At 49.4% G+C, this 14,807-nt stretch overlaps 1 pseudogene; it reads right to left on the reverse strand.

Annotated features, from left to right (window-relative positions):
- Nucleotides 1–11,715: 11,715 nt before the first annotated feature.
- On the reverse strand, nucleotides 11,716–14,284 carry LOC112125311 (annotated as a pseudogene).
- Nucleotides 14,285–14,807: the final 523 nt, after the last annotated feature.

The raw sequence follows: 14,807 nt of genomic DNA on the forward strand, positions 1-14,807 counted from the left end.
GGCCAGGAGTGAGTGCTTCTATTTTATCGGAATCAGTACTCACACCCACTTGGGACACGATGTGACCCACATACTTCACTGAGGTTCGGCAGAACTGGTATTTGGCAATTGAAAGCTTGAAACCATATGTCTCCAACCTACAAAGCTCTTTAGGAAGTCTTTCTTCATGCTCCTCCAAGGTTCTTCCAAACACAGTCAGGTCATCCAAATAAACTAACACTTGCAGTAAATTCATGTCTCTCAAGACTTTCTCCATAAGACATTGAAATGTGGCAGGTGCCCCAGAAATCCCTTGGGGCATGCGTTCAAACTGATAAAACCCTAATGGGCAGATGAAGGCTGTCTTCTCCTTATCTTCTTCACCCAGAGGGATCTGGTAGTATCCACTCCGAAGATCCAACACAGAGAACCACTGGCTTCCCAGCAAACAGTCTAAGGCATCTTGGACTCGGGGCATTGTGTACTGGTCAACCACAGTACGGCGGTTTAGGGTGCGGTAGTCAATACACATCCGGATTTTCCCATTCTTTTTACGGACCACCACAATGGGTGAGGCGTATGGGCTGCGGGATTCTGTAATGATGCCATTCGCAGCCAGCTCCTGAAGATGTTGTTGCACATCTTTCATCTCGGAGAGGGCAATCCTCCTAGATCTCTCCCTGAAAGGTCGAGAGTCATGTAGTCTGATGTTATGCTCTACTCCTTTTGCACATCCCACATCCCACTCATGCAATGAGAACACCTTGGCTCTTTCACAAAGTTTCCTCCTCAGGCGATCTTTCCACTCCTCGGACAACGGTGAATCTCCAAAGTCAAACTTTGCCCGATCCATCGCCAGAACTTCAGCTTCACACTGGGGTCTCACAATGGTTTCAGGCTCAAAGATGTCAGCAATCTTCTGCCCTGGTTTTACAAGCACATTACAGCTTGTTTCATTAGCAATCAGTATAGTCACCTCTTCCTGGGCTTCAGCAGGTAGGGTTATGACTCCACTGAGAACCACACTCCTTCTGGGAGCCCTCCCTCGGTCGGCTGCTCTACCATTGCTACTGTTCCCTTACTGCCTTTTAGGCAGGTACTCATGACAATCACTTCCTTTTCTGTCATTGCAGGAACCACTAAGGGGACCGGGCCCGCATACCTCAATGCTCCCACCGGCAAATCAGGCATCACTTTTCTTGTGTCCACAATTTTTCTGTAGGCTGCGGCACAGTGTGTGTGTATCACCAAGGTGTTCAGATATTGGTCCCCTGCTCGCTGTCTGCAGTAATCTGCAAGTACCTTAAAGAGGCTGGAGTTGGTCCCTATTAGCACGGACACATCAGAGGCTCCTTTAGGGTCAGGGCATATTAAAGCAGCAGTGTCCACCTCCTGTCTTACCCCAGCAATCTCTTCTGGGAATTCCAGGTGTACTATGACATACCCCTGATAGGGGTATTCATCCATGCTGAGGCCAGACAGGCCAAGCCCTGTCAGGGGCCATATAGGCAGATGCCTAAGCATCTGCTGGTAGAAAGACTGGAATATGATAGTCACTTGGGATCCTGTGTCAAGCACTGCTCTACATTCTGTCCCTTCAACCTTTACAGTGACCTCCACTCGGGGTCCTATCAATCCTGGTGGGATTCGGGCTGCATGGTTCTTTCCAGGGGAGCCTCCACACCCTGCAGGCCTAGGCGGCTCCCTTCCCAGCCCCTGGGGCCGTTTCCCGACTTTCCCCAGGTGGTCCTCAGCTTTTGATATACTAGCATGGGATTCTCTGCATTCTGACACCTTGCAGCAATGTGCCCACCCTGGCCACACCGGTAGCAGAAGAAGGACTGTCCTTTCCCTTGTTGCCTCGGTGGGGCAGAGGTTCTAAATGTAGTCTTCTGGGCCGTGGTAGCGGAGGATTCCTTGTACCTTGAAGTATTTGCTGAATCGATGGTATTCTCTAATTCAGCCACTTTCTGTGTCAGGACCTGCACTCGTTGGGTAAGTTCCTCTTGAGGATTCACCATCAGTGCCTTGGGCGTTCGGATGGATGTTGTGCCAGTCGCCTGGTGTGGCTGCACCTCCCAAACCTCGCCAGCTGCCTGCCTCTCTTCTTCCTCTCGGACCTCTTTTATCAGCTGAGAGTAATTCGGTGGATTGTCTTGCCGTTCCCTTAATCGGAGGTGTAGAAGGATTGGGTTCTGATATTGAATTCCTCTTACAATCTGAGCCAATCTAGTCCGGTCCATTTGCTCAACTGCCACTGCTCCCCTCATGATGGCTCTCTGCAATAATTTCTCCAACCTCTGGATATAGGCAGAAACCTTCTCTCCCTTTTGTTGCCTGGCATTGAGGAACTTGCTATAGACATCATCTGAGCCCTTGGTTCTCCCAAAGGCATGATCAAAGGCCTCTAGGCAGTCCTTCACCTTGACCCCAGGGTTACTGAGCTTCAGGGTGCGAATCACATCTAGGGCTGGCCCCCTGAGGCACTCTACTAGTCGCCTTCTCTTTTCAGCATCAGGCACCGCCCACTCCTGCAGCATTTCAGTGGTGTATTCCAGCCAGGGTTCAAATGCTTCCTCCCCAGGTATTGGGGTGGGACCCCCAGAAAACAACCTCAGTTTACGATAGGGGCTTGACTCAGGGTGGGGTGGCATAACCTTCTCTAATGCTTGCCCCAAAGCCTTCACCCACTCATCAGGTGAAGGAGCAGTCTCCCGGTGTGGGACTCCTGGGTCAAGGCCCAACAGACCTGGCATATCAGCCAAAGTCTTTCCCTCTTTCCCCAAAAAGGCCGACATTTTCTTTAAAAACTCTACATCAGAGGCAGGGACTAGTGAGGGCTGGCTCCCAGTGGTTATTACCAACCACTCATCATCTTCCACGGCTATTGTGCCTGGAACCTGTAGAGGGTCCACAGCCGATGGCAGCTCACACAGTACAGCAAAAGCCCCCTCCTCCCTCACAAACATGCACCCCCGCATTTTACACTTACTCAGGTACTCAGCGGATGCCCTTAATATAGGTTCTATTGCACCCTCATCAAACGCCTCTGGCACCCCCGTTACCAGAAGACAGTTCCTAGGGTTAATATTCATTCATACTGAGAAAGTAGGGCAACTGGCTAGTTTCTGGGAAACAAGCAGGGAGAATTGGAAGTCCTGCCACAGTCAAGGAACTATGACGTGATTGGAATAACAAAAACTTGGTGGGGCAGTTCACATGACTGGAGCACTGTCATGGATACGTATAAACTGTTCAGGAAGAACAGGTACGAGAGGAAAGGTGGTGCAGTTGCACTGTATGTAAGAGAGCGGTATGACTGCTCAGAGCTCCAGTTTGAAACTGGAGAAAAGCCTGTTGAGAGTCTTTGGGTTAAGTTTACAGGCGAGAGCAACAAGGGTGATGTCATGGTGGGCGTGTGCTATAAACCACTGGACCAGGAGGATGAGGTAGCTGAGGCTTTCTTCAGACAACTAACTGAAGTTTCCAGATCACAGGCCCTGGTTCTAATGGGGGACTTGAGTCACCCTGACATCTCCTGGGAGAGCAATACAGCAATGCACAAACAATCCAGAAAGTTTTTGGAGAATGTTGGGGACAACTTCCTGGTGCAAGTGCTGGAGGAACCGACTAGGTGCCGTTTTCCTCTTGACCTGCTGCTTACAAACAGGGAAGAGTTAGTAGGGGAAGTAGAAGTGGGTGGCAACCTGGGCAGCAGTGACCATGAGATGGTTGAGTTCAGGATACTGACAAAAGAACGGACAGTAGCGAAATATAGACCCTGGACTTCAGAAAAGCAGACTTAGACTCCCTTAGGGAGCTGATGGGCAGGATCCCCTGGGAAGCTAATATGAGGGGGAAAGGAGTCCAGGAGAGCTGGCTGTATTTTAAAGAAGCCTTATCGAGGGTGCAGGAACAAGCCATCCCGAAGTGCAGAGAGATTAGCAAATATGGCAGGCGACCAGCCTGGCTTAACAATTAAATCTTCGGTGAGCTTAAACTCAAAAAGGAAGCTTACAAGAAGTGGAAACTTGGACAAATGACCAGGGAGGAGTATAAAAATATTGCTGGAACATGCAGAGGTGTAATCAGGAAGGCCAAGGCACAACTGGAGTTGCAGCTAGCAAGAGATGTGAAGAGTAACAAGAAGGGTTTCTATGGGTATGTTAGCAACAAAAAGAAGGTCAGGGAAAGTGTGGGAGAGGATTCGGCATCCACAGGTTTGGCGGATCGCAGCTCCCACTGGCTGTGGTTCACCATTCCAGGCCAATGGGGGCTGCAGGAAGTGGTGGCCAGCACATCCCTCGGCCCGCGCCGCTTCCCGCAGCCCCCATTGGCCTGGGACAGTGAACCGCAGCCAGTGGGAGCTGCGATCGGCCAAACCTGCGGATGCAGCAGGTAAACAAACCGGCCCAGCCCACCAGAGGCTTTCTCTGGCATGCCGCGTGCCAAAGGTTGCCGATCTCTGGACTATAAGGTGGATAGAAAGCTGGATAGATTGTCAGGCTCAATGGGTAGTGGTGAACAGCTCAATATCTAGTTGGCAGCCAGTATCAAGCGGAGTGCCCCAGTGGTTGGTCCTGGGGCCAGTTTTGTTCAACATCTTTATTAATGATCTGGATGATGGGATGAATTGCACCCTCAACAAGTTTGCAGATGACACTAAGATGGAGGGAGAGGTAGATACACTGGAAGGTAGGGATGGGTCCAGAGTGACCTAGACAAATTGAAGGATTGGGCCAAAAGAAATCTGATGAGGTTCAACAAGGACAAGTGCAGAGTCCTTCACTTAGGAAGGAAGAATCTCATGCACTGCTACAGGCTGGGGACCGACTGGCTAAGCAGCAGTTCTGCAGAAAAGGACCTGGGGATTACAGTGGATGAGAAGCTGGATATGAGTCAGCCAAGAAGGCCAACGGCATATTGGGCTACATTAGTAGAAGCATTGCCAGCTGATCGAGGGAAGTGATTATTCCCCTCTATTCCACACTGGTGAGGCCAAATGTGGGGCATTGCTTCCAGTTTTGGTCCCCCCCACTACAGAAGGGATGTGGACAAATTGGAGAGAGTCCAGTGGAAGGCAACGAAAATGATTAGGGAGCTGGGGCACATGACTTACAAGGAGAGGCTGAGGGAACTGGGGTTATTTAGTCTGCAGAAGAGAAGAGTGAGGGGGGATTTGATAGCAGCCTTCAACTACCTGAAGGGGGGTTCCACAGAGGATGGAGCTTGGCTGTTCTCAGTGGTAGCAGATGACAGAACAAGGAGCAATGGTCTCAAGTTGCAGAGGGGGAGGTCTAGGTTGGATATTAGGAAACACTATTTCACTCGGAGGGTGGTGAAGCACTGGAATGGGTTACCTAGGAAGGTGGTGGAATCTCCATCTTTACATGAATCTTTATATTTACAACTATAGTTTATTCATACATTTATCACAGTCACAAACACCCCAACACAGCAAGGTAGATATAGTACCGAACATCTGTCTGCACATCCATCTACTCACCCCATCTCCTGCAGAACAACCTGAAGTGTTAGCCATCATCTTCCTCATCACCAACACCTTCCCCATCAACCCAGTGGCCATCCCTCTGGCACCTCCCAAGGACGACATCTCCTTCTCCTACCGTCCCTAGGCTGGGATGCCACTATTACCATACCTTATGCTGACGTTACCATGTCTAATGCATATTCAGTAGGGGTTTCTTCCCTTTCCCTTCTTTGTATTTCCTCCCCTTATCAAGGTTGGAGTGTCTTTTTCCATAGGCCAGAATATCAATGATCTTAACTTATTATCACATAGGTCAGTGTGTTACCGTGGCCCTTTACTGGTCAGGTATCTGCAGATGTAGCTCATGTACCCGTTATGTACGTCAGTTTGTTGCCATGACACTTCTGTGGTTGGATTATGAACCTGTGGTCAGAACTTCCCCGTAAACACTCTATTTTCAACTCCCCAATACTCGTGGTTTTCCGTTGGGCCGTTTATCTGTGCGAAGTTCATAGGCTTCAAGCCTTATGCTAACTTGCTGAAGCGAATGTCTGACAGGATACAGGCCTCTACGTTCCTTGCATTACTGCTGAATATAATGCAAAGCAGTAAATATAATAAAGACAAGCTAGCACATTGGGCTACACCATTGTGACGGGTTCCCCTCCTCCCCCCCGGGGTGCAACTTGGAACTGGGGTACCACAGAGCCCTCTGACTAACCAGCCTGGGCCCCCTCTCACACTGTGCTGCTGTGACAAACTGCAGAGCGCTCCTGGTCCTGCATTCACACCGACCTTACACAGGCAGGGACACACCCAGCTGCAGTTCTGTGAATGCTCCTCCTCAGCCACTCAGGAACAAACAATAGAGTGACTCCAGTTAGCGCCTCCCCAGCTCCACAGCGTAGGACCCCAGAGCTCTACCATCCTGCCCTGGGCAACAGCCTGACCCGTGTACGTGTATTTCCTTGTGCGCCCCTCGGTCGATGTGGAGAGGACAATGCCCCCGCCCCTGTTCCTGAACAGATTTCACTTTGCACTTCAAGCAAACCACAGTGCTTTAGGTAAAAAAATATAAAACAGATTTATTCTCTACAGAAATAGATTTTAAGTGATTTTAAGTGATTATACGTAATAGCATAGAGATCAAAGTAGATCACCATAAGAACTAAAACAAAACCGCAATCTAAGTTCTCTAAACTGGATAGGATTTGAATCAAGCCGTATCTCATCCTGTTAGATAGAACAAACAGTCCACCGAGCTTCCCTACACAGGCAGGCTTCCTCCTTTCCTGCCTGGGCTTCGGGCTAGTTCTCGGCTGCTTTCCTACATAGAGCCCCATCGCTGTAGGGCCTCTTGTCTGGAGCTACAGAGACCCACACGCCCCGTCACTCTGCCTCTCCACCCCTCCCCCTGGTACAACCAGCACTTCCTCTGCCTCAGGACGAGGTTTTAAAGGGGCCGTGCTCTCTAAAGCCCAAGGGGTCGCACCGTTTTGGCTCTTGTGTTCAGTTGACACTCTCTACTGTAGGGGTTAAAATAAGCAGTTTTTGAGACCTGCAAAGTCTGATACTGAGAAACCCACTGACCCCATTCCACGCAGGCTGTTCCTTAGAGAGATGCAGGATAAGGCTGCACAATCAAGACCGGTCTGCAACCACTCTGAGACACTTATTTCTCCCCGGTCAGTGTCAAATACCACAAATGAAAATATAGGCCGAGGAGCGAGCAGCTTTGCCATTATACATCCACTGTGAGAAAGTTCAAAGCCAGAAACACCCGGTAAATAGACGTGGAAAGGCCACAACTCACAGGGCTGGATTCTCATTGACACTAAAGCCCCTTGACCCCACTGGAGCAGTGGGAGGGGCCTTACAGTGAGTGCAAATGTCATTTAGGGGCAGCTCACAGCCATTGGCCGTGTGGGGTAACGGAGCCTGGTTTGACATGAGACTCAGCCCAACTCGTTAACACTAGAAGAAGCCCCTGGCTGGGAAGCCATTAGAGGAAAGACTCATAAATGTGAGGGAAAGTGTAACGTGGGAAAGACACGTAGGGGGCAGAGTTAAAGACGTGTGTGGGGCAGAGCTACAGAGGGGCTGAGCACTCACAGTACCCATTGAGTTCAATTGGAGTTGTGGGTGCTCCGCACTTCTGAAAGCCATGCCCCTAAGCTGATCCCGTTATTCATTGGCCTGGTTACTCCTTGTCCTGGGGATGGTCTTGCTGGGTTTCACATGGAGGTGAGAGTTGCTCCCCCGAAGGTCACCATGGCAGGAGCAGGGTAGCTCACCGCTCTGGAGCCGCCGCACCCTGTAGAACAGGCATTGATTGAGCTGATAACACACAGCTGTGGGTACCCCCCCCCCCCGGGTGAGCAGCAGGACGTCTCTCTGCGATGGAGGTACACCTGAAACACACAGCAGGGAGCCCTCCTGGGGTTGAAGGTTCCAGTGTGCGGTGGTAGGTGACCACTAGGGGTGTGGGTGGCCTGTTCCATGACCTGCTGACATATCTCTCTCCCCATCATCTTTCCCCCGGCTCATCCCTCAACCCCAGGAGGAGGCCCGAGAACCTTGCTCCACTGCAAACCCCTCCCATGAGTTTTCCATTGTCACAGATGCACAAGTGGAACATTACTCACAACGGCCCCTCATATCAAAGTGCTTCACACACAGAAATCAATTTAACCTCACGGTGCTCATGTCAATCTGGTCTATATTATCACCAATTTACAGATAGCAAAACTGCCAAACACTGGGCTTGATCCTGCACCCATGGAACCAAGTGGCCCAGCCAGTGGTCTGTGGGAAGCTTACATCTGATTTTGAACTTGGAGAGGCTGGGGGGATGTTTGAAGGCTGGAAGTGGGGGGTCAGGAAAGATGTCTTTCAGGAAGGGGTCCCCATGGAGTGTGGGTTGTAGTGGTTTGATGATACCACATATGGGTTCCAGTGCGAGGTGGTAGGTGACAATTAGGGGTGTTTTATTTCTGTTCTCTCGGGGTATTTGGGTGGCCTGTTCTGTGACCTGCTGACATATCTCCATCATCTTTCCCCCAGCTCCTTCCGCGACCTGTCTGCATTGCATTTCATTTCCACTCATCTCGGCTTCCTGAACCCCAAGTCAGAAGGAGCAGATCACACTCAGGGAGTTTTGTCCCAAGAGGAAGGCTGGGTGGCCTTGCTCTTGTTTAAGGAACTTTGTTTTTACCTGTAGATCCTGAAATTCATCACATCATCATGTCCTCCAGTCCCCAGGACATATGTGGGGATATCTTATTGCCAGCATTACACAGGCACATACATTCCTGTATTGTTTTCTCTTCCCTTGTGTTATTTTCTGCCCCAATGTTTATTTTCTCCCATCATATCTCACTCTCTTGCCTTTTGATTGAATTCTGAAGTTAACTATGCTGTATTCATCCAGCCAGCCTTATTCAAGGAGAGAGGATCCAAACAGATGACAATCCTGACCAGACTGTGAACCAGAATAAAAGTCACAGGTGTCATGGTCGACTTACCAGCTGTCAAAAGTTCCAAAAAACATCAGCTAAAGCCATATTGGACCGGTCTTTTCTATTCCGTCTCCAACCTCTTCTGTCTGTCTGCTTGTTTACAACAGGATAAGTAAATGCCCTCTACATAGCAGGATTGAGTGTGAAATTAACCCTTTCCTTTTCATCAAAAAAGTGGTTCTGAAAATAAAAGACTGATAATTTGCCTCCAAAAGGGGAGATTTTAATTGTATGTTTTGTGTAATCACTCGACCACAGTTTCAGTATAAATACTTGTTTTATTTTATTTTTTTCATGTGTTTTATTAAGTAACCAAGAAGAACTAAGGTCTCCATTTAAAATAACCCTGAACTGACCTATCACTATTTAACGTTGGACAGTGAAAGAGTTTATAAAAACTTGTAACTCTTCAGGCCTTTGAGATCAGTATCAATAAAATACAAAGGACACCAACCTGATACCTATGAGATCCTGCTGCATCTTCCCCTGCCTTTGGTGTTGCTTTCCATCCCCCACTATCTCCCTCCTCTCATCTCTCTCTCTCTCTCTTTTGGCTTTTCACCTTATCCTGAAACCAACTGCACTGCACAGAACCAGCACAATGTGATGAGACGGCCCATCCAGCTCGGCCTGGCCTGAGAAGGACTAATGAAGGAGAGGGACATGACCAAACAAACCAGATGATGACCCTGTTCAAGGAGGTGAGCCAGGGACCAAAACAACTGCTATCATGGCTGATCTGCCAGCCCAGAGTGTCCAGTCAGGACCGATGAGCCTCCCTGTGTCCTGAGAACCCAACAAAAGATGTATTTCCCCATCTTCACTATCCCATCTCGTCTCCCCCTTCTGTGTCTCCCTTCTGTGTCTGTCTCTTTTGTGTAACCCAGGAGACTGACTGTCCCTCCCAACTCAGAATGGAACAACAGAACTAAGCTTTTCTTCCCACCAAGAAGGACTGTTTGAAAGAATAAGAGACTTTCACCAGTATTCACCTAGTTCTAAATGAGACTCCTGTAGGTTTTGATTGTTTGTTTTAGACAATCACTAAATCTCAGTTTCAATGTTTTTTGCCTTGTTTTGATTCTTTTCCTTTTGTGTGTTTCAGTTAATAAATTTCTCACCTTTGGCATGACTTTGACACCGTGTTTGCCATGGCGCTAAGCAGGCTGAGGGCTCTGGACACCAAACCCCGAACCTGGTATAACACTTTAATGTTGGACAGTGACAGGGTCAGGTAACACCTTTGACTCTTTGGGCCCACTTATTCAATATAAAATAATACAACTCCTCCCTACCTCTCTCCTAACCCCTACCCCTTTCCCTCACCCAGAGGGGAGGGCAGATGTGAGCAATGGAGGGACTGGGTGGCCCACAGAACAGGGGCTGGGTCTGAATTCTATACAGAAGTAGGGAGCAGGTCCCAATGCTTCTTTACGACTGGGCAGGGTGAGTTGAGCCTGGTTGGGGAGGAGATGCGGGTCCCTGGCTCCATCGTCCTGCTTGGGAGAATCCCCCAGTTACTCCAATGGAGGCACCGATCCAGAGCCCCGAAGTGCTCACTCTGTGATGTCCCCACCATGTGTCACTAGGGCAGGTAAGGGAGGGGCCAGCGCCGAGGGGCCCCACGGCGGAGCTTACTGGACGCAGCCCAGAGCCCCAGGAATCATACCACAGTGCCATTTATTGGTGAGTTTCCAGTTTTTCCCTCCCTCCCCCAAACCCTCACAAACTAAATGCAGGAACCGATATTGTGAGTTACAAGGGAGAAGCCAGGAAACACAGAGCTCAGTGCTGCGGGATTGAGCTCATCACAGTGCTATGGGGCAGTGCAGACGGTGCCCTCCTTCCCCCTGTTATCTCCCCTGCCCCGGCCTTCCCCCCCATGTCTGTTGCAGCATCCGAGGGTGAGATGGCTGGCAGAGTCCCAGGGCCTGGGTTCACTTTTGGATGCTGTGGTAGAAGCGCCCAGCGCTGGTCCCCTCTGCTCCATTGCTACTTGCTCTGCTGTGTTAGGCATGAAAGGGCATCTCCACCTTTATCTGACCTGTGGGGTTTACTTAACACCTGCCAGTCCCAGGACTTTCCAGAAACATTGCGAATTTCCTGGAAATGGAAACTGAAAATTAAATTCCTTAAGTGTGATGAAGACCCTGAGCAAGGGGCAGAGGGAGAACGGTTGAAATGGGGAACTGGCAGAATAAAGCCAAGGTCAGGAAGGACTGGTTAATGGAGGGTGACTGGACTTGTCCTTGGCAGTTCTGGGGTCAGTTCCCAGCTCTGTCGCAGCCTCCCTGTGTCACCTCAGCCACGTCACTTCAGGCAGATTTTCAAAGCTCCTCAGGCAGGACAGTGCTTAACCCCTAGATACTCTGCTGCCTCGTGGAGTCCTCAGCCCTTATCCTGGTCTTTAAGAACCAGAGTTTGGGTTAAACACAGAAGCAGGAGGTTTAAGAGCCTTTTCTATTTTTTGTTAGCGTTAGTTATAACTCTGGATCGTCTTGATATCCATAGAACTACCCAGTCCAAATCTGCAGGGCTGATGGGGAGATGGAGTCAAAGCTGGAGTCCAGCTGATGCCCCTTACTCCATGTTTTCCTAAAAATCACAAAGTGTCAGATTCAGCTAACTGGGAGTTTATGAAAAGACAAAGGTATTTCTATAAGATGAGCAGTGGGAATGAAACCAGAAGCAGCGAATACACAGAGCAGGGAGATGCAACTGCATTACTTATGGACTGCGGAATGTAGAGCAGATCAGTCGCACTAGTCTGGCGAGTGGCATCATATGAACCAATCATTATCAGAGCCCAACACATCAATGGGGACTTGATCACAGCCTTCATCTCAGCGACAGGCTTCCGAACCTGGCTAGTGAGTATAATGAGGGAAATGTCATCCAGCCCAAAGCTCTCACAATACACTCTCATCTTATCCACCAGGATGCCAACATTGCACTTAACCGAGAGAGCTGGGAGAGGAACAGCAGGGATGGCACATGACTTCAGGGCTTGTGTCATGAATACAGGGGGAAGGGTAGCAATCTTTATGTATGCAGTAGCATAAAATCCCTCCTTGGCAGCTGTACTGGATTGCCTTACCATCTAAAACCACAGAAACTGCGAATAGGGCAAGGAAATGCATTAGGTTATCTTTTGTTTTGGCTTGTGAATTTTCTTATGCTACAGAGGTAATTTCATTCCTGTTTTTGTAACTGTGAAGCTGAGCTCAGAAGGAAATCCTCTGTGTTTTAAACAATTTTATTACCCTGTAAAGTTATCTTCCATCCTGATTTTGCAGGTGTGACTCTTTTATTTTTTTCTTTATAAATAAAATTCTTCTTTTAAGAACCTGATTGATTTCAGTGTCCTGAAGACAAAGGGTCTGGTCTGTGCTCACATTACTAAGGCAACTGGTTGGAATATTATTCTCAAGCCTCCCCAGGAAAGGAGGTGAAGGGGCTTAGGGGGATATTTTGGGGGGATAGGGATTCTAAGTGACCCTTCTCTGTATTTTTGTGTAAATCACTTGGTGGTGGCAGCAATACTGTCCAAGGACAAGGAAAGGAATTTGTGTCTTGGGGAAATTTTAACCTAAGCTGGTAGACTATAAGCTTAGGGTGTCTTTCATGCGGGTCCCCACATCTGTACCCCAGATTTCAGAGTGTGTGTGTGGGAACCCTGACAGCTTGTTTCCAGATCTGCCTCTGCAAAGCCTTTTTCTTCTTTTCCAAGATTGGTTGAGAAAGGTTGGGCAGGGCCAGGAGGAAAACGTGTTTGTTGTGACTTTCCAGTTCCTTCAGCAACGTTTTCTGCAGTGTGGGAGAATCGTATTTCTGAAATTCCCTACTCAACACAAGAAAAACCTGCGGGGAGCTCATCCCTTCTCTGGGCAGGTGCTTGATGCAGTCGTGTCTGATTTTCTCCAGGGTTCTCTCCTCATTGAAGCTTTTTTTTTTCTCATTGTACAGGTCCAAGTCCACGTTGGAGCGCACAAAGTAGAAGTTCTTCCCCATCTTCCGGATCTCCTGGGCCAGTTTGGTATGGCTGGCTCTGAACCACTCCAAAGGGAGGATGATGAAGAAATCATAGAGATTGAATGTCACCTGCTCCAGGTAAGTGTCTGGCTGAAAATCTGGGGTCCCGGTCCCCAGGCAGGTCCCAGAAGATCACATTGGGGAACTTGAAATGCTGGTACCACTCTGGTTCTTTGGTCATCTCTGCCACCCCGGGCTCAGCGGATCCTTTGTCTTTCATCTCCCAGGTCCCTGAGGGCATTGAGGAAGGACAATTTCCCAGCTCCTGACTCCCCTGTGATCGCAATGTTGAGCTCAATTTTTTTAAGCAACTCGTCAGAATTGTGCACCACAGATGCTGCTGTTAATGAGAGATCTCCTGCTTTCTGTATTTTGTAAATACGTTACCGAAGATAACTTTTTATTGTTCTATCCTCCTATGGAGAAAAACACCCAGAAATTACACTTAGTCATTTTCCTTCAACAGAACAAAGTCACCTAGGAATTGTAACATGCAGTGAGTAAAAACGAGTGTTAACTAGTGGACAGAACCCTAGACTGGGCTCAGTTTCCCCATCTGTAAAATGGGGATAATGATAAGCACTTTAGATCTACAGATGGAAAAGCATGACATAAAAGCCACGTATTATTATTTATCATACATGTCCTGTACTTCTCATGGGGCTGGCATGCTCTCCCCTTACCGAGCACTTCAGAGAGCAGGCAGTTCTTGTCCGGTTCGTGACCTGAGCCAGGCTCCTCGCCACCCCCAGTGTAGCCTGTTTGCCCTACTTCCCCACACTGGCCACCAGCTGCTGGGCCTCCCCCTTTTAAACACCCCTTCTTAAGCCTAACAGCCAGCCCAGGGATGGCTTTAAGCCTCGGGTTAGCGGTTCACCCTCAACAGAGATGGGGTCTGTCATCCCCATCGCAGAGCCATGTCTGCTGCAGATGGATTTGTGGGGTCTCTACCCAAATTGGGGGTAAGGGACTCTACATCTCCACTCGACAACTAAGGGGAGGAGGGAAATGGAGGCCTCAGTACCATCTCCCCCACAAATACCCCCTATCCGCTTCAATTCCTCCCACATTGGAGTCCCCTCTGCTACCTCCCCACCTTCCCCATGCAGTGTCCAGCCATGGGGTAGGGTCTCCAGACTTGTCCTTCCTCCCCAATCACCCCGATCCTGCTGCTCCCGTGGAAGCTCAGAGCTGCGCAGTAGGAGATGTAGGAGGAAGGTTCAGCTGGACCCCTCCAAAGCCCTGTGTCTCCATGTGCCACCATTTCTATCCCCCCCCTTTCCAAAAATGCCCTTGCTGAATCCCTGTCAATCCCTGCATCCTCTTCCCGGGTCCTCAACCCGCAGGACCCCGCCAATGCCTGCCCCTTCAGCCCCAGGGTGTGCTGGGCAGGCAGAGAGATGGAAGGCAAGGAGGGGGATAGCCGGGCTGTGGGTCATGTGAGTGCTGGAAAATGATCTTTGAAAAACCCCCAAGGAAATGAACTTCCCAAAACTTTATAGGTGCAGCGGTCTGGTGGCCTGGAGGTGCCCTTTCAGAACGGGGAGAGTGGCTAAATGGAAACCTCTGACAACCAGAACGTGACAAGTTAAAAATACACCCCAGCCCCACACTGCAACCTTAATTCTGTTGCTTTCACTTACCCCTCAGTAAGCCCTGAAGACCACGGTCCCCTCTGCCACCAGACAGCCGACATTCCTGCTGCAAGAAAGCCTTTGTGTGCTGCTACTGCCGTAGCCTACTTAGCTCAGTGCTGGATCTCACGGTACATCCACTCCTCCCCTCAC

Source organism: Terrapene carolina, unplaced genomic scaffold (assembly GCF_002925995.2).
Source record: "Terrapene carolina triunguis isolate 2854851 unplaced genomic scaffold, T_m_triunguis-2.0 Scaffold29229, whole genome shotgun sequence".
NCBI classification, from domain to species: Eukaryota; Metazoa; Chordata; order Testudines; family Emydidae; genus Terrapene; species Terrapene triunguis.